At 48.4% G+C, this 20,863-nt stretch overlaps 1 protein-coding gene across 1 annotated transcript in view; it reads right to left on the bottom strand.

Annotated features, from left to right (window-relative positions):
• ZBTB7C (zinc finger and BTB domain containing 7C) overlaps positions 1–18,195 on the bottom strand; it is a 368,318-nt gene extending 350,123 nt beyond the window's left edge. The window contains exon 1 of the mRNA XM_077135517.1: positions 18,096–18,195. The gene's annotated coding sequence lies outside the window, so the exon portion shown is untranslated. The remainder of the gene's footprint in view (positions 1–18,095) is intronic.
• Positions 18,196–20,863: the final 2,668 nt, after the last annotated feature.

The following is a 20,863-nucleotide window of genomic DNA, read 5'->3' as shown; positions in this document are numbered from 1 at the left end:
GAGTACCTGTCAGCCTGCAACACCTCTGGATGAGGCAGGAGAAGATAAGATGGAGACAGATGGAAGGAGGAGGGTTCAGCTTCCGACTTCCCACTTACTGGTGGGTGAACCTAAGCCAGGCCTTTTGCTTCCCTGACTCTTGGTTTTCCTGCCTCTAAGAGTGTTTAAAGATAAAAAATATGCATGAGCAGTTAACACAGTGCCTGAAACAGGGAAACCACCAATCCACGGTGAAGGCTGGATTTCCCTTGGACATTTCCCAGAGCATTGAGCGCTGGGCAGGACTGGGTTAGGCTGGGCCTGGGGGCATTCACAGCTTCCCCTCCACCAAACAGGCTGCCTGAGGCGCAAACCCAGCCTGCCTGTTACTGGCCAGGCCAAGTGCTGTCACGCACAAATGAACTGAGGTTGTTACTTGATTTAAAAAAATCAAACAAACAAACAAACAAAAATGAAGAATTGGAACAGTATGAAAAGAGGAGAGCTTAGAGGAAAAGTGAGCAACCTGCTTCTGAATCTTCTGTTGGAATTCTAAAGCCTAGCACAGGGCTTGGCATGCAGAAGGCCCTGAGAACATAAATTTTTTAAGTTTTTACTATAGTAACATATGTAAAACCTAAAAATTTTCCTTTTAACCACTTTCAAGTATACTCTTCAATGCTTTTAACTGCATTCACAATGCTGTATTATCACCACCACATTTTTGAAGGAAGCAATAAATGAATAAAATATCTCTGAATTATCTATTTGCAGTTTTCTCTAGAATCTCTTCTGCATAAGGGAGATGCCCTATACTTATTGAACTTGAGTCAGAGGGCTTCCAACAGAAAAACAGAAAATTTTTAGTGGTACTTAAAGACCCTATCACTGATGTTAGGTGAAACTACGGCCATACACCCAAAAGTCCAAAGGCTGGACTGGGACCCCTTACCGAAGAAGAGCCTGCAGGGTTTTCCAAAGACACCTGTGCTTCTTTTCTGTTTTAATTAGAATTAATAATTACTTTCTCAACCTACAAAAGTGATACATGTTCACATTAGGAAATGAAAAAACAAAAAGCTAAAACAAGACAATTTTAATATTAATAATATTTTAATATTCAGGGTTCAGGCTTTTTCTACACATAAGCACCATTTTTATCAAAATGAAATCATAACAAATATAGCATCCTTTTTCACCTAGCAATTTATTTTGATCTGCTTCCCAAGATAATATGTATTCTTGTTCACATAATTTCTTTTTTACTCGATCTAGAAAAGACCTTCATTTTTAAATTAGTTTTAAACACAGATACATAATAAAAGTAAGACAGAAAAAAAAATTCAAATAGTATCAACTGATATAAACAAAATACAAAGTAAAAGTCCCTTCCACTACCACACCCAGTCTCTAGAACTGACACAGCCTAATTTTTAATGTCTGCTGATTTTTGTTTAAAAATAATTGTTTCTAAGGATTCTCACTTTCCCCCTCATGCGATATGAGGCTGAAATCGTGTGGGGACAAATGGCACAGGCCACAAAGCATCCGAGCTGGGCTGCCGCAGCCTGGGCTCCCGACTTCCTTCTACTAATAACTAGTTGTGTGGCTTAAAACCTCTAGGTTTCCATTTCCTCAGCCCTAAATGAAGGCAGTGGACTGGATCAATGAAATCCCTCCCAACTCTTCACTCTGTGGTTCGACCAGTTCCAGAGAAGGAAAACTATGGTCAGGGGATGACGGCCACCATGGGATGACAGCAGCCAGCGGTCTCCGCCAGGCAAGGGAAGGAGGCTCAGCAGGGGCTTACCTGGGAGAATCGCCGACCTAGACTCCTTGCCTAAATTACGGCTCTTGGTCTCATTTACTCTCAAGAACTCCATGAGGCAGGTAATGATTACCTTGATTTTGCTCTGCAAAAAGAAAAATGAGGCCCAGAAATCTTCAGTAACATGCTAAACTTCCCACGGCTGGTTAAGTGGCAGGGCCAGGATGTGAAGCCCAGTCTATGTGATTCTCGAATTCTGCTTTACTTGTTTCTGGGTGTGGTTCATTGAATTTAGATATGCAATTCAGTCGAGTGTGGTTTTTTATAGAATAATAAAACTCTTCATTGAATTAACCAGACATGACTTAACTAATTACTATAGTCACACACACAAAACACAAAATCATTACCCTAACCTGCAGCTGTTTTCAGCCACTGCTTCATTACCTCCTCCTCTTTACAGCTATGGTTCTCAAACTTAAGAATGCACTAGAATCTCCAGGAAGGCTTGTCAACACTACAGACTGCTGGGCCCACCACTAGAGTTTCTGATCCAGTGACCTGAGGTGGGGCCAAGAATCTGCATTTCTAACCCATTCACAGGAGACACTGATGCTGCTGGTCCAGTAACCAAACTTAGAGAACCCCTGCTCTAAACCATTCCAGACAATTTCTGCAGAGAAGCCAACTGTAAGCTATGGTTGTGTTTCTCTCTTTGGCCTAATTCCTTGCTTGGAGTTATGAGGTATAATCAACAGATGGCTGCCTTTGGAATAAAGGCCTAAGTTAGGAGGTTTTCCACTTGAACTCCACTCCTCTCAGGGTTGCTAGATGATAACTGGTTAAAAATCAAACTGGGATTGCACAATGTCCTTACTAAGAACGCTTTAAAATAGTTCTTAGACATCTTCCACTATTTAAAATAGTGGAAGACAGTTCCGGAGCCAGACTAGAGAGATAACATACAGGGAACCTATAAATAGAAAGATGGGTCTTTGTGACCTCACCTTGCCTATCTACCTGCTTCCTCCCAAACCTACATTAGGCCATTCTGGCAGGGCAGAGTGACCAGAAGGCCATTCCACTGGCCCACAACGTCAGGAGACCAAGGACCAGGTCCTGGCTCTACTGCTGACCAGTGAGTGCCCTGGAGCCACTTCCTTCGGCTCTTAGGACAAGATTTCCTCATGTGTGTATAGGAGGAACTGGCCTGGATGACCTAAGAAATCCGCTTCAACCCAATCTAATAGTAGAACCGGAAATGGCTTTGGCCAAATATGCTAATGAATGAGTTTGATGTAACCATACCTTGGCATGTGGCCAGGCAGGAAGAGCCCCACATGCCAGAGTGGGACCTGAGTGGGACAGGGGGTAGGGCAGCGCTGCCCAGAGTGCACAGACCTCCCCCCACCCCACCCCAGTGCAGGGCCTGCTCCAGCCACCATACTTCCTGTCACCGTGGCTCCCTGCTGCAGAGAAGGTGAAATGAGAGAATTTACCTGCACAGGCCTGAATAAGAGGGTCCCCTTTCCCTTCCCCTTCTACAGTCTCAGCCTCATCAACACCCTCCTCCTCTCTCTGACTATAGGTTATTGCTGTTACCAGAATGAATCACTGAACTGGGCACCTAAGGCAAAGTGATTCCATGGCATGTAAACCATAACTCAATAAAGCTGTCAAAAAATTTTTCAGAGTTTTTAAAATGTAAACAATTTCATTTAGTTCTTCTCAACTCTAAAGGCAGTTTTGGTTATGACACCTTCCAGATGATAAAACACACAAACAGGATTAAAGCAAATGCCCTCAGTGAAAATCAGCCACAAAAGGAGAATCCAAGAGACATATCAGGAATTATAAGCCATGAACCCATGGTGGGCAACCTCAGGCACCCGAGTCATGAATGGCTGACACTACTGCAGCTGGAAAATGATGCTCCTCTGCCTTCAGGAAACCCAGAGCCCCCTCAGAACCCTACAGGACATATGGTTCCCAAGTTTCAGGGCACCCTTTCCAGCATTTCATTTCTAATTGACCAACAAAAAGAACAAAAAAGACAACAACAATGCAGAAGCCACCAGAACCCCTTCCAAACCTTGGCCAGTCTCTGCAGCCTGGTAAGATCCCATGGCAAGCAATGACATGATGTATTTCTGCAGCATTTCCATCACATCCATCTACAGCTGAAAACTTTAATGGCTCAGCTATTAATTCCTCATACATTTAAATCAGGTAAAAGAGACTTCAATTTGGTGTCCCTTTTTTTTTTTCCCCCTTAACTTCAAAAAGAAAACCTGCAAGTGACAGTTTTTAAATTTTAGGTGTGTGGTACCTACAAAATCTTAAAAGTGTCCAAAAAGTTTCTTTTTTTTTTTTTCCTGATGCTCTATTTTGCTTGGTCAAATCAGGCACTACCAAAATCATATTCCCTAATGATTGACTAGAGAGTGAGGTGTGGGTGGCTGGACTTTCTGGTGACATTAGCTTGAAAGAGCAATTTCTGTAGAGTGTCCTGCCTTGTCACGGCCCTCAGATAAGCTAGAGGGTGGGCAGGTACCTAAAGCTAAAGTATGGGATGAGGTATGGGAGTGGAGGGATCCCAACAAAGAAAACTCAGATGCAGCAGGCTTGTTTATTTTGACAAATCTTTTCTTCTTAATCATCTATAATCAGACCACAATAAATTGTATCATGTGCATGATATACTCTGGAAAGATAACAAAGTCTTGGGAACAGGCAACATAGCTAAGCTCACAGCTACTAAATCTTTGCTTAGAAGTCAGAGATTTTTGTATATGTGTGTCTAAAAATTATAGGGCTGATACATGAGCAAGGGCAAAAATTAACCAGGTTCTACTATCCTATTGAGATTTAGAACATCAGAGTAGAGTGACTACATTTTTCTGTAGAGATCTTTACAGCTATTTGAAATTATGAACCCATAATATGCAAATGCATAGGGCTAAGAAATATACATTCTTGGCAGAGCCTGAAGATGTTATAATGTGTGCTGTAAACGGCGACGCGTGTGTGTATAAAATCAGTGCGAACATACTAACTGGTCCATTATCCCCTCAAAAACCACACATAAATTCTCCTGACAGGAATTGGAATTTTGCACACATCCCAAGAATGAACAGCCTCTAATGTGCTGTGTGTATATGAAGGATAGAGTATAAAAATACAACACAAAAGGTCACCAGGCTAAGTAAGAGTGCTTTCTGAATCTCGAGTGCAACAACAAAGGGTTTGGGGACTACATTTTCCTTCTGAATATGATAATTATAATATCGATAGTGGTCAGTAATATTTATCGAGGTCTGGACTCTGTGACAGCCACTATGCTGAGTGTTTTGTATCTATGATCCCATTAAGAATAAGGAATGTGTGTGACTATGTGTGCACGTATGTGTCTGAGTGTGCATGTATGTGTGCATGTTCTAGTTGAGTGCATGCATGTGCCTGAGTGTATGCACGCATGTGTGCATGTTCTGGTTGAGTGCATGCATGTGCCTGAGTGTGTGCACGCATGTGTGCATGTTCTGGTTGAGTGCATGTGTGTGCCTGAGTGTGTGCACGCATGTGTGCATGTTCTGGATGAGTGCATGCATGTGCGTGCTGCTGCATGTGTATTTGTGTGCGTATGTATGTGTGTACACATGTATGTGTGTGCACGTATATGTGTTCCATTCAGATGTTGTGCCACCCTGGTAAATGGCTACTTTCCTGGGGAATGTAGCAATTTTTAATGGTGCAAATGTTAGTTTGTCCATCAGGCAGGCAAACTCAGTCACCCAAATACCTAGTCATTGCAGGCAGAGACATGGTACAAAGAGGCAAGCTTTTGTGGTGAGACTACTTCAGATTTAGAGTCAAAATCGAAGAAATAGTCTTTCTGAGCAAAGAGCAGGAAAAAACAGGGAACCGCAGTCCAAAATCTGAAAAAAGGTAACAAATTCTCAAAATAGAATGTTGCTGAGTCAGGCCTGTACAGATGCAGGGTCTTGAATATTGTAAGGAAGAAAAAGAAAAGCCTTTAGTTAAACAACGGCTTTTAATGACTTCTGCAAATAGGTGATTCTCAGCAAGAAGGCTGAATCTGTCATAAAGAATTCCTGGCAAAGCAATAGAAAGAAGTAGAGAATGATTTAGTTTTTCTCTAAAGTAAACAAAAATACTGTTTTATTAAATAATTCAGTTCTACAATCTTCCTCTCCGCCCCCCTCTCCCTAGCAAAGCAGTTTAGGAAAGTATGCAAGGACTCTGGGTATACAAAGGCGCATAAATATGTAACTATTTTCCATACCACCCCAGCTTGTGGGCACAATTTCTGAGTTCTTGGAAACTGGCTGGAATCTGAGTTAGAAGATCATTTGCAAAATGGGCACAAGGACATCTAACCTCAGAGCTAAACCAGAAATAGGAAGTAGTTTCCTTGCCCTCAGGGAACTTTCAACATTCTGCGGGAGTCAAGGTATGACCTGGAGACAAACATGACTTTACCAGGTGATATTCAGAGCTACCACCTACTAATACTTCATTAAGGCACAGATTCCAAGTGCTAAAAACAGTCAGAAAAATAACAGGTGCTTGTTTTCTTCTTTTTTCAAAAAGTGGTTTGGATTTTTGTCACTATGAGGACAGAGAAACCTTGAGATTACCAAGACAAATATAAATCCACTAAAGGAAGCTGATGCAAACTTGGACCTTGGAATGGGATCCTTGAATCTCCTCCCCACATATCTCAGCCTCACCATTAAACAGTTCATTGGCCCTCGGTACCATCCGCCTGTTCCTAACCTCTCCATGCCACCCCATCCCTAACCAACATGTCCTACTTGGCCTGTACCACCCAGAGAGTGAAGATAATGAAAGAGGAATCCTCACCCTCACCGTGAGCCATACCACAGCTGCCAGCAAGCCATGCAGCCCCCGTGGAAGGTGAAATGTAGAATTACCCATCTAAAGAATTACAAAACACAGACAAACACACACCTGAATTTAGGGAGCCGAGACTCCTTTGTGCTGGTAGTTGCATTTTTACAACAGTGTCTTAAAAGGCTCCAATAGTTATGTTCTAAAATGCCACATAACAGAGACAGTGCTCCATGAATAAAAATCATCCCAGATACATTATAGACTAAAATACCAGTTGTAATCCTGGTACCAAGTAGATGAACTCATTCTAATTTCTTATTGTTAAAGGCTAAAATCAAAATTATGATATCCCCTGAAGCATACCAGAATTGAGCTAAACTAAGGGGAAAGTCACAAGTGATCTGGACAGTGTGGAGTGCCCAGCCTGGAAGTTAAGATTCACTGTAATAAGTTCTCCAAACCTGATCCCCTTAACCAAATACACTTCCTCTGGCTTTCCACATGTGCCTTTCTGCTGAGGGGATAATTCTTCACTGAGCTGGCCACAGGTTATGTTTGTTCCACTACCATTCCTTTGCACAAGCCCCCCACCTCCCGTCATCCCCTCTTGCAATAAACTCACTGGGAACCTCAGTGTCAATTTAGAGGTGTTATGGAGGAAATATGAGCTCTGGAATCCGAGCTCTGCTAATTACTGGCACGCTACGCCACCTTAAGCAATTCGCTCTAAATATTCCAAGCCTCCATTCTTTATCTGTTAAGTGGGAATAATGGTCTAACTGAAAGGTGCTGTGAGAATTTATGGGTGTAACCCAACTGGACAGTGTGGACCATATGGCAACCGCTCAGTCACTGTCAGTTCTCTCCCTCCTATCATGCTCCCTTCTCATGGTTCATCTCAAGGCTCACATCCTACCAACTCCTTTTCTTTAGTCTCTTTTCTTTAGTCTTAGTGCTTTTTCAAGCTCAGCTACATTATTTAACCCTTCAGCAGGCCAATATGTGTCTTGTATAACACCAACTTTCCAAACAAATTTTCAGATCTTGCCCTTGAGGGCAAGACTTCATCTTGTGCTCCTTCTGGCTTTCTGCAGAACTCAGTCCACAGCTAAATACTCAGTAGGAGCCCCAAAGCACTTTGTGTTCAACGTGGGATCCCAGTGACCCTCCCTGCAGACACACAAAAGAAATGAAGATTTTCGGTGGCCAGGCGGTCTCCAGGGCCAGTCCACACCTCCTCAGCAACTTGAGTTGGCTGCCTTCAAGCCCCTGAGGGAGGTCTACACCCTCAGCCTGGGGGTTGCTTCAGGAATGCATCTGAGCCACCAAGGGGGCATACCTGCCAGGATGGGTGGCTGCATGCCTGGTCCTCAACCAAAAGAGGCCCCTCAACCCCAGAGGGAAACAGCAAGCTGCATATACCCAGGGATAAGCCCAGAACTCTCTAGTTGGAGCACAGGTAAAGGGTGCCTCCTTGGACACAGTGGGGCTAATTTATGCCTGCTGAGCACAGCCCTGTCTGTCCATGGGGCAGCTCTGCTGTCACTGTCCATTCACTGAGAAGAGATTGGTCTGAGGGAGGGCCTTACTCTCCAGACGCTGAAGCTGGCCTTGTTTCCCTAGGATAAATATCAGTTTCAAAATCCGTGAAGGTCAGAAGGAAGTTGCCAAGGGTATGCAGAGTCTGCCTGGCTGGTTAGAAGTCCCAGGCCCTGCCCTCTGGAGGATGCTGCAGGTAGGCAGTGACTGTGAGAGGCAGCTGAGGCTTCCGAGGGCATGGAATCACAAGCTGTGGTCAGGAAGTCTTGCTGCTCACATACAGCCAGTCGGCACACTGACCCCCTACGGCCTGTACCCAAACACTTTCTCGGTGGCCACTCTTTCTTTCATTGAGGCTGCACCAACACTGCTTATAACCTCCTCTCCTGACATAAAGTTGCAGGGGTTCCCTTTTCTCACCTTACCTCTCCCCTCAGAATCAAAGCCAGAGTCTTGTTTCAGATCCTCAACCCCACCAGCCCCACTCCCAGAAAGATAGCACTGCACTGGGTGTGTTTCCTGCTTTGTTCCCCCCTACCCACTTTCTGGCCCAGTGTCCACCACAAAGTAGGTGCTCAAGAAGCACTGGCTTAAAAAATGAATGTCTATGTAGAACTCATCTGGGAAGTTCAACCTGAAAACTGCTTATTCTACTCTTAATGCTTAAACAATTAAGCAATTTTATTCTTTGAAGTATCTTGTGAATCAGCAAGCTCATTCTTTGGGTGCTATTAATTTGCCCAACTTCAAAAAAATCAAGGATTGTTTTCATAAAAAACATTACTGGGTAAAAATCAAGAATACTGTATTTAAGCAAAGAACTAAAGAGAATCAAAATATCCATTTATAAGAGATTGGATAAATTAGTCAGGTATGACCATACAAGGGAATCTATACAGCTAGAAAAACAAACAGATGAGCAGAAAATGAAGAGGGTCTTTACAGATTCTGGTATTTCTAAGATATATTGATAAGTAGAAAATGTAAAGTGAAACATAAAATGTATGTTATGCTTCTATTGAGTTAAAAATGTAAAAATACACACACACACACATATGCATACAATGCATATACACACATATACATATTTTGTCCTATCTGTATATACAGATAAAATATATTAGAGAGATTTTCTCTAACCTGAAGAAATCAGTGACAGGGGTTGCCCTAGGTTAAAAGAACTAACGAATGGACAAGGGTGAGAGGAAGATGTTTCACTATAAATACCCTTTCATACCTTTTGAATTTTAAACCATGTAAGTGTTGACCTATTCAAAAAATTAAATTAAAAATTCAATGCAAACAATATGTGGAAAAGTAATAAAAAATCTAGTTCAGAGAAACATAAAAGAGAATTCTCATTTAAAAAGGTGGCTCAAGGCAGCCCGTTGAGTCATCTATTAAACTCTGGAGGAACAAAACCAAGGACGCACCATTGTCTGGCAGAAAGGATGCCAGCCGGCCAGGGAGGCAGGAAGTGTGGGTTCTGGCACCCACTCGTTGCCCGCCTTCCTGGGTGACCTCAGAGAGTGGGGTGGTCTCTCTGAGCCTCAGTTTACTCGTTTGTGAACAGAGCCTTTGGGCCGGTTCTGAGAGTGCTGAGGCCTCTTTCTTCTCTGGGAGTTTGGGGCCTTTAGCTAGACAAGAGCTAGTTATTCAACGGCAATCTAATTTAAAAAGAAGAGACACTCCTTTAAAAGGAGAGCCGGCTTCTTTCCCGCCCCACCGCCCCCACATAAAAGTCTGTGGTGAGGAGATTAAAAGCCCCAAATCCCTACTCACCAGAAAGCAATAAAACCCGTGTCTCTGACCTCAGGAGTTTAAAATACATTCAATGACACACCCTTCCCTCCAAACACACCTGCTGCTTTTTTCCTCCCTTTTCCCACATCCTCTCTGGACAGGCCAAGTGCCCATTTATTGCAAAGCTGAAATATTTCCTCTTTTATTCTAATATTTCCTGTAGGGCCCCTCCCCTCTTTTATGTCTGCCATGTACAGCCATCTGGGATGGCTTTGGAACAAGAGGTAGCTTCAGAACTTAAAGACAATGAAAACATGTCACTTTAAAAACTAACCATTAATGCTCCCCTGCCCCCTCAAAACATACTTTTAAAAAAGGCAACTTAATGGTGACTGGACCTTGTCGATTCTTGGAGACACTTAACACAAGCAAACTCTCCAGTCAGAAGTTTGTAAAGAGATGCTTTAAAACACAGGGCCTGGAAGTCATCTCTGTTGGCCAGACTTGCCCTCCCAGCCCCACCTCCACCCTCCTCAAACCTGATGCCTGCCTTGGTTTTCCATGTTTCTCTTGGGAATTCAAGAACACCAGAGCCAGGAGGGGTCTCTGAGACCATCCAACTTCATATTACAAATGGCCAAACCACAGCCCATAAAATGGAATGGCTCCCTTGGGAATCCACAGTGCATGAGCCATAGGGCCAGGACAAAAGCCAAATCCCTGCCTCTTCCCTAATTTGCTTGCTTTTGTCACATTCCCTCCCAGATGCCTAGCTGCTTTCCCTCGCAAGCCAGAGCCCCCCGAGCAGCACCGGGCTCCCCACACTGGCCCTCGGGCCCAGGCCCCAGGCTGACGGCACTGCCTCTAGCCCCATGGGGCAGTGTGCATGTGACAGGTGGCCAGTGCCACATGTGGAGGTGGTAATATTTAGGGTTAAATAAAATACATTACTAAAATTAATTTTACCTATTTCTCTTTCCTTTTTTTAACGTGGCTACTAGAAAATTTAAAATGACACAGGTGACTCACATCATATTCATATCGGACTGCACTGCTCCAGGCCATATGTACCGACTCCTTCAGCTCTCAATCAGCAAAACATGCCTGTCCCATGTCCCATCCCTCTGCGTGGACAAACATTCTCTGTTCCCAAGACCAACCCATGTCCAGGTGTTCATGAGTAAAGAAGGACCCACCACCCCCAGGGACAGTTAGATCATGCTGGCTGGAGCCTCGAGGTTATTGGGAGGCGTGAGTCTCTCCATCTGCACAAGGTAAGGGGGCTTCAGCACCCTCTGGTACCCCCAAGTGGTGGTGATTCCACCTACATAGGAGCCCTCTGTCTCCCCTCTCCTTCGGGTCCGGAAGAGACATGCACAAAACACCCCAAGCCTGGTGGCTTCCCTGTATGGATCTCCTCGTTCCTGGTCGGGAGCTGCTCTAAGTGCTCTATGTGTCTCACCTCATCGTCCCCACCACCCCAGGAGGCTGGTATCACTATTATCTTCTCCATCTTATAGGTAAGGAAACCAGAGCTTAGAGAAGTTAGATAAGGTTCCCAAGGCGATCGCAGGTGAGTGACCGAGCCACTGGACACAGAGTTGTCCAACTCCAAAGCCCCTGCGCCCCACCAGCGCTTAACTTCTCTGGTCTCAGCTGCCCCCTGTGCCGGTTCACGCTGACGCTGCCTCCCCGCTGTCCCTGAGGGCCAATCCTACCCTGCGACTCGGCTTCCGAGGAGGCACCAGTTTCAATAATCCCCATCTCTAGCCACTCCCTGGCTCGGGCCACACACACCCCTTCACCCGAGTCCAGCACACCTGTCCTCACTCTGTCCCGAGGCTCCACACAGGCCACCTCTCCTGCCCAGGTGCCTCCCCAGCCCTTCAAACCCCCAGGCCCTCTGCTCTCCCCACCCCCAGGGGCCCTGACATAATGGAATCAGGGCTCCACATCCCTCAGGAAGTTTTGCATTTTAATCATTCAACAAATACTTCCTGAGTACCTACCGTGCACCGGGCATTCTTCTAGGCCCTGGGAAAAGAGTAACTGGGGAGCCAAAGTTCTGCGCCCTGAAGGAGTTCAGGTGGTCGCATAAACAGTGACAGCCCAGGCACACTCATCCAACAACTCAGGTACACGCTGCCCAGGCTTCACCTGCTACTCTTGTTTTTAAGTCAAGGAATTATTTATGGGCGCTGAGTTTTTTACAAATGATTAAATCAATTAGGGTATATAACTTGGGAGAATGTTACATATCCATTAAAAACACATGTCTGAAACACATCACGATATTGGTCAACGTGACCCAATGTCCGAGACTGCACACCAGCAGTTCTCAGCACAGTGGTATGCAGTGGAGGAGTGAGGAGCACGTTTCCAAGCACATCACAGTGTGGTGGGGACTCGGGGTAACAACAGTTTTCCTCATTCAAACTGCAGAAGGTAAAGCCCATTGAAATCTTCTTACCCAGAGAACAGTCTTTGAAAACACATTTTTTTTCTAAGTATCATGACTCACAGACGGAATATAAGTACCAGACTGTCAAAGGGAAGGGACCATTATGTTTACTAAAAGACAGGCTGGGTTTTTTTAAGTTTTGGAAAAGAAGGTTTAATTCTAATTATATTGTATGTACATGTATGTGTCTGTGTCTGCATATTGGTCGATACAGAAAAAGGACTGGAAGGAAATAAACCAAAATTAGGGAGTAGGAGCATATTTTTGTTCTAATTTTATACTTTTCCACATTTTCCAAATTTTCTATTGTGAGTCTTACGGCTTTTATAATCAGAAAAATTAACAGTAGACTGAATGCTAATAGTTTTTTAATTTCCTCATAAATCTGTTTTTACAGGCATCCTTTCAATGGGGTTTGGAACTCAGCAGGGTGAGAAGTACAAATGAAATTCTCCATTCCCTTGGCCCTGAAGGGAAACCCTCCCTGCATCCACGCTGGCAGCCAGTTGTCCACAGCTGTTCCCAGGAGGCTGCAAATGAATGGAGCTGGTGGAAAAACACAACATTCCTGCCTCTCCAAGGATGGCATTGTGCTTGTAACTCTTGCCCACCAAAGAAGTAAATAAACAGAAAAAAAAGAGAGACAGTAACCAAGCAAGCTGGAGGAACCGCAGCCCTGGAGGTGGCTCAACTGCCAGAACCCCCAAACTCAGCTTCCTAGCATGTGAAAGAAGACCCTCCTCCCGAGCCAAGACCCCCTGTGGAAATCAGGGCTAACACAGCTTGACAACAACCCTCCTAGGCTGTACCTCTTGAAAGCCACCTTCTCTTCCTCTCTACCATCATCATGCCTACATCAGAGCGAGTGTGGACAAGCTTTACTACTGCCCAAGGCCTGCGGCTGACTGTCTTCACACTCCCCAAAACCACTGAGAGGCATTCACTCAACGGCAATCTACCTGGCCCTCCTACAGGCCAGGCACCATTCTGTAACTGAGGATGCAAGCAGGGAGCAAAGCAGACAGGGTCTCTGCTCTCATCCAGCTTACCATTTAGTGTGGGAAGGCAGACAGCAAACAAGAGAAGACTCAAGAACACAGCCCAGTTAGTGTTGTGCTATGAAAGATATAATGCAAGGGGATATTTAAGTTGAGACCTAAATGACAAGAAGTCAGCTGTAGGAAAATGTGAGGAAAGGGCCTTCCAGACAGAGAGAACAGTCAAGCCAGAAAGAAATGAGCTGGGTGTTCACAAAAAAAAACAAAAAGAAGCCGGAGGGTGGAGTATAGGAGTAAAGGGGAGGAGGTCAGAGCGGCAGGTAGGGTTCAGGTCACGTTGTGCCCACTGCAGAGATTTAAGCAAGGGAGTAACTTGAGTTCCTTTCCTAAAGGAAACACACTCTGCCTGCTTTACGGAGACTGGATTGGGACAGGACATCCTGCAGAGAAGGACTTCGTTGCTCTCTGTGGAACCATCCCTGGTGGCAGGGAGGAGCCAGGCAGCTGGGCCCCAGGGCTATCCAAACGCCTAAAGAACTCCCAGCTCTTCTCATTCACACTCCGATTCTAAGTCCTTGCCCTCCCGAACACCCCCTCCATAGTACCACGGGGTACAACTGACAACAGCAAAGAAGCCAATCAGTCTTCTGTCCAACCAAGCCCAGGCCTCAGCATTCACACAGGAAACATCTTCCAAGCTCAAGCGTCACACTGGGTGCCGGGGTGTGAGAACAAGCCCTGCCCTCAAAAAGGCTCAGCACAGGGCACTCATGCCAGCCTTGCCAAGGACCACCCGCAGCCACAGGCTGCCCAGCCCCCAACCTCTCCCTCTAGGGCCTCATACTCAGGTCCACTCCCAGTAAAACCTGGTGTGGACCCCTGCAATGGCACTGGAGTTCACACGAAGGGGTTAAACAGGGAGACAAGCTCAATATCTCTCCTGCTCCCTCCATACCCCACCCTCATTCCACCCTCCACCGACCCAAGGAGAATATGTTAAGTCTGAGGAATGAAGTTGTTACGGTGGAATGGCAGGTACTATTTATTAGAAGACAAAGGAGGACTCGTGTTGGTTTGAAGAGTGAGTGGGCAAGGGGGAGTCCTGGGGTTGGTCAGGGGTAGGGGCCGGGAAGGAGGGAACGCGCTTTCTGTGCCTGGCTTAAAATTCCTGGCAGACTACTGGACCACACAGCAATACCTCGGCTTGGCGTCAGAGAGAACTCCGTCTGATCTGCCACTTTCAGAATCTCCTCCTGCATAAGAAGGCATTATTACCATTAATCAGGAAACCAGTTACCTCTATTTTGGCAGATTCTTAAATTCTGCCCTGTGAGATTTCCAGGGTGTGCCTCACTTTGAACAAATGGGAGGCAGTGCCTCAAAGACAGTACACACACTGGCTCTAGGAAAAAACCTTGTACCCTATACCCACCAGAGCAGCTGGCCTTCCGAGGAGCCCTGCAAGTTCCCTCTTCACAAGGCCAGGGCTCACTCCAATATTCCCATCCGGGGGCCTGGCAGGTTTTCTTCCAGTGGGGCACAGCCATCCTGGGGTAAAGACAGCAGCACTGATGGTTCCAGACCCTTGAGTCTCTTCTTCCCAGGAGGGAGGAGGGGTTAAAAATAGCCTGGACTCCTTGAATCCTACACAGGCACGGATGCCACACCCCCGCCCCAGCCCCAGCCAGCTGGTCCCTCCTCGCCCAAGTTCCCACAGTCTGCTCTAAGAGGAGGGAAAGCTGCTCATCCACAGTGGAGGCAGGGAATGGAGCCCTTCAGGTCCCAAACGATGCCCTGGTGAGCAGCACACCTCTCTACCCCTTTGTGCCTGCAGTGTTGGAGGGAGGCAAGGGGCCTCTTACATACATCCCTGTCAGTCCAGAAACCCCAAGCTGGATGCTCAGATTACATGAACACAGCAGGTGAAGTTATAGGAATAACTGTCTCCTCCCTCTCTGCCTTGGCTTCCCCATCTGCAAGACAGACAAATCAACGAACTACCCACCAGGTTATAGGGGATCCTTATGAGAGAACCATAAAATGGAAGTAAAAAGGAGCTGTTAGAATATAACACTGTATCATCCTTGTAATACCAATTCTTGGTTTCTTCTACAGGAGCCCAAGCACAGTTACAGCAACACAGATTCTTATCTATTCATGAGAGCAGAAGAATTATATTCAGTGACACTGCATTAGCCTTGAATTCTGGATACTGAGTGCCCTTGAAAGCAACAAAACTTACAAAATATTCTCTTACAAGTCATTTCTGACTAATATAGATTGACATACACATGTACCCAGATAAATTTTGATTTAATAAGGTTCTGCTGGACTGTACATAACATTATAGACTGAAGGATAAGCACTGCCCTGGAATATTTTGATTTGGAGGAAAAAGTCCTGCTCAACCATCATTCTGTTTATCATTCGATTTCTTCCTGCCCACCCACACTGGTGAGAAACAAGTGGCTAAAATCTAAGTGGCCAACTTGCAGTTCTTTTTAATTAGGACACTTTGTGTACTCAATAAAATGCAGTATAAAAAACATTTACTGAAAACCCATTCATTGGTGTTTAATAGCTGTGTCAAATACTATAACAACATTTACTCCAACACCCCCAGATAACTGCTCATCTTTCTCATTTGGTTTCCGCAACAGCAGAGCATTTGTGTCCAAGTGTAATTGATCCAAAATTGGGCTCCCTTTCAAAAATATCTGTAAAACCTAATTACCAGGAAAACAGAGTTCTGGCATGCTCCAGAAAGTGGGTGCTTCAGCGAGACAAGCTGCAAATTCATTTTGGCTAATCAAGCCACATTATGTTGCAAAAGCAGTCTGGGGAATTTGGGGTGAGGAAGGAGCAGGAAAAGTTGGGATAGTGTCAGACTGGAGTCTTCAGTGACAGCCCTGATTTTTTAAGCCAAGGGCATGGGACAGGAAATATGCCATATGTACTGGATGGCAAGCATGGATTTAGAAAGCACCAGATAACGAGGCCATAATGTGCTTGGGATGTAGGGGTGGTATTTTTGATCTCTGGCCTTCAAGTCCTTGAGGAGGGAACTCTCCCCACCCTGGCCTGGGAGGCTAATGTCATCTCTAAGTCTCACTGGGCCTCAAGGGCTGTGGCAGATCACTCATCTTCCATGAGTGTGAGGTTGCTCATCTGAAAAGGAGCCCTTCTAATATATCTAGGATGTCTTTTGGCTCCAAAATTCTGTGGCTTTTTTTAAAGCAAAAAAATAAAAAGCATGCTTTCTGCTCCCTCGTGTACTTGAAGGAGGTGTAGGGAGTGGGAGTAGGAGGAGTGAGAATGAAGGACTGTTTCCACCTCTCACACAGTTTTGTACCAACTCGCAACACCCGGGTATCAGACCTGCTCGTAGGATAATGGTCTCTTTCAGCCCCAGACGGACCTACCGGGTGGCTCTACCTCGTTGCCCTGGATTCATCAGCCTGGCCAAAGAGGAACAGAGCCAAGCCACTGGACATCTCTGAGCTTCTGTCCAAGAGCTGGCCACAGTACACACCTTCCACTTAGGTGGGGTCTTCCCTTTCAACTCCTCTTTCTGTCCCAGAGGCCCCGAAAAACTCCAACCCTACCCCTGGGAATAGCCCGGCGAGGCTCCCCCGGCAGTGAGCACACGCCGGTAACCCGGGCCCCCTCGGCCCCGCGCCCTAGCTGTCGACGCTCGGATACCAGCCTCCACTGCTCCGCGAATTTCAAAGGTAACAGGCACTGCCGCGTCGCTGTTCTTCGGCTTCTCCTGGCCCTCCTTCTACTGAAATCAGACGAGCGCCCCGAATAACAAAGCAGCACAGCGGGTGGAAACAATTCAAAGGAGCGGTATGCGCACTCCGCTAGCGAAGACGCGCGCGGTTCCTGTGCGTGCGGCTAGGAAGAGACCCTGCGCTGCTGCGCGCTGGTGACCGGTACCCAGCCAGCCTCGGCTTAACTTTCCAGAGGATCACAGGAACCGTGTGCGCGCGCCCATTTCCCCTAACTTCCCAATGTGACGGCAGCAAGCATCTTAGGGTCCCGCCTAGGCGCGCGATCTCGGGCTGGGAATCCCACGTAGTTCTCGCGTCGGTCGGGCTGCGGAGTCTCGGATTTTCCAGCCCGTTTTCTCATCTTCAAGAAAAGACAGTGCGAGGTGCGGGTGCAAAAGTCCCAGGAAACCGTCCTTCTTCAAAACGCTCCCACGCCTTTCCCGCATAAGTGCGGCAAAAGTTCTGGCAGAAACCACCTGTGGCTGCCGATAGGCTCGCCCCGCCTGGGCCTGGCGGCGCCGCCGAGCCCAGGGCCGTAAGCGCCCGCAGAAGTTCCCTTCGAGCCCCGCGCGCCACTTCGCTCCGGGCCGCGGTGCCAGCCAGGAGGCGCGGCGCCCGCTCCTGGCTCGCTGTCTGCTGGTTCTCCCCCTCCCTCCCTCCGCCCGCCTCCTCAGCTGCATGGCTGCCGCACGGAGCCCCGGAGTAGCCACCGCAGCCCCCCGCCCCTGCCTGCCGCGCGGGGGACGCCCCTGTCCCCGCCCGCGCCCCGGGGCGCGCGGACCGCCGGCCTCCTAGCAACAGCCCCCGCCACCGCTTTCCAGCCTTTCGGATGCAGAGCTGGCCTCCCAGCTCCCCGAGAACCCCCAACCCACCTCGGTAGCTGAGGTGCGGAGGAGACCGCGACCCTCACAGCTGCGGGGCGGCCACCGCGCTCGAGCCCGACGCGCGAAGCCACTCACCCCTGCGCGCTGCCGAATCGGCTCAGCGCTGGCATTTGAGCCCGGCAGCTGTCCTCGCGTCCTCCCTCGCCGCCGCCTGGTCCTCGGCCGCCGCCGTCCGTCCCTGCGCGCCTGAGCCGCGCTAGCCGCCGCTGTCAGAGTCTCGTGGCGGGGCTGCGCCGGCGGGTGTGGAGCGGAGCGGCGGCGGCGGCGGGCGCGCGGGCAGCTCCGCCCTCCCTGCACCGCGCCCCCGCCCTCCTTGCGCCCCGCCTCCCGCGCCGCGGCTGTCAGTCCGGACCCCCGCGCCCGGCGGCCGCTCCCGCTCGCGCTGCCCGCCTTGCCGGCTCCCGGGGCGCAACGGGCTAAAGGGCCCGGATGTCTGCGGTCGTCTCGCGCTCGCCCCCTCCCCCGCGCCCCCCGCCAGCCCTCTCACACATGCACTTGCTGTGTCTGAGCCTCCTCCTCGGCTACTGAATTTCTATTTTGACAGTAACTGTTGCCGAGTGGGTGGCGCTGCGGGGGGCGCCGAGGACCTGTGGTGGCGGTGGGCGGGAGTCTGGCCCCAGAGCGGGGGCGGGGTGGGGGACCGGGCAGAGACACCAGCGGCTTGAGCTGCGAGTTGTTTTTTTTTTTTTTCCTTTCTTTCTTTCCTTTTCTCTCTTTGCCTCCTCCAGGATTTAAAGGGACAGCCCCGGAAGAAGCGAGGGGCCAGGCGGCCGCCGTTTCTCCGGTCTCCAGACGCCCTCTGCGGCCCGGAGAGACCCGCCCGCACCCTCAGCGCAGCCTCCGTGCCCCGCGGGGTATTTTTAGGTCCACACCCGGCCCCGGGCAACAGTGCGGCAGAGCTTGGCTCGATCGTCCCGGCGCACGGCTATTTTTACAGAGTCAGATTGGGGGAGGAAATAAAACAAATCAGCCACTGCTTTCCCACCCGAAAGTAAGGAAGGAGGAGTGGGGGGCAAGAAGTTTCCCAAATGCTCTCGGAATTCCAGCGAGCGCAGAAAGACACCTCGCCGAACACGAGAAAGCACAGGCTTGCAACGCTTCAGGGCGCTCAGATCCCTGATGGCACCCACGCCCTGGAGACCCCTTGGGCCAAGTCTCCAAACCTCTGCCTGCCGGGGCGCCCCGGCACCTCGCGTACCAGGGACTGGCCCGGGGGCCACGGGTCATTGCCCAAGACGGCCTGGAAGCGGCTTTCCGAAGCGCCCAATCACGGCGCTGCGTAGCCAGGGGGCGGGCCCACGGAGGGCTAAACCCCGCCCCGCTCCATCAAGCCCCGCCCCCCGGGTGCTGTCCGGGCTCCAGAGTTTCCCCGGGAAGTGCTGCGCCGAGCGGTGATGGACGCGGCAAACGGCCCATCCGAGGGAAGAGGAGGGGGCTCTCCGCCCGGGAGGTGCGGCGTGAGCTGTCGCGGGAGAGGTGACGTTCGGGCGGACGTTCCGGCAGACAGCAGGGCCGGGCACTCTCTTGCTGACTTGCCCCCCACTACCTTCCTGCAATCCTCCCCTCCCCGTTCCAGGCAGACCCAGAGACCCTGGCGCTGCGTGTAGGGCTGTACTCAGGAATGTCGGTGGGTTCATTTTGGGGTCCTCCCCCAGAACTCGGGGAAGTTCGCGGTCCTCAAGCTCCTACTGAGGCCGCGCTTACCCGAGTCGCGCGGAGCCCGCCCAGCAATAACAAGAAAACGATTCCCTCTCTCTCGTCCTTCTCGCCATCGACTAATGAAAGGGCGATGGGGCTGCTGTCTGAGTAATGTCTTTATATGCTGAAGATACTCAAATGACATCCTTTGCAGAACTCGCAAAAATAAATCCGTGGACCTTGTACTTGGCACTTCTTCCCAGTGTTGCTTACTGGGATTTTAATCCTTTCGTTCACTCCTGTAAGACATGCACGTTGCAAGGCACCAAGCTGGAGATAGTGAAAGCATGAGAAAATATGCCGTGAAATAGGTGGGACAGCAGAAAATTAGGCAAAAACACGACAGGAAGAGCTGGAACTTTGGGCTTGTGTACAGTGACACAACATTTAATTTACCAGAGAGGTCTGGGTCTAAGGTGCTACATCTGTCCAGGGACACCTACGGTGGAAACTAGGTTTCTCAGACTCAGGGTGGGATTTCCCAAATTGTTAGGGCTTCCAGAATGGCAAATAATATCCCAGCAGTCCTGGGAGCCACTGCCCCTTGGAATTGGGTTTTCTGCCTCCCTCCTAAATTAGGTTGTTCCTCTTCCTTTCATTAAAACAGCGATTTGGAATATTGCTAACCCAGTAGATACAGTGAAGTCTGTGTTCCATGTCAAGCCTAAGGATACATTTATGGAGTAGTTGGAAGATCTGAGCCCTGGAATGGCAAGACACCTGCAGAAAATAGGAATGTAATTCTTGGGGTGAGGAAAGCTTTAGCCATGGAAAGGGAGTTCTGTGTGAGGAAAGAAGAACGTGGGTACTAAATGAGAAATGCCTCTAAGTCAGTCTGGTTTCTCCTCCCTCCTCTGGGCACAGCTGGGTCAGAGTAAATGTTCCATAGTATTCTAGATCACTAAAAGTATCATGTGTCATGAGCCATGGAGGGAGGGTTCCATGTTCTCGACAGTGAGCATCAAGATCACTCATCCTACGACACCACAGGCAAATTCTGTCTAATTTTAAGAGCAGTTCAGATTAAAATGGTTGACATTAGGGAATATTATAGACTTTTTTAAAAGAAGAAAGTAGCTATTACACTGTGTTTGAAAATTTCATTCACTTGTCTTTTCCCCACAAAAGTGCCAGCTCCTTACCCA

The sequence above is a fragment of the Tamandua tetradactyla genome, chromosome 18 (assembly GCF_023851605.1).
Source record: "Tamandua tetradactyla isolate mTamTet1 chromosome 18, mTamTet1.pri, whole genome shotgun sequence".
NCBI classification, from domain to species: Eukaryota; Metazoa; Chordata; class Mammalia; order Pilosa; family Myrmecophagidae; genus Tamandua; species Tamandua tetradactyla.
The sequence above is the reverse complement of the archived record's forward strand: the minus strand, read 5'-3'. Positions and strand labels throughout refer to the sequence as shown.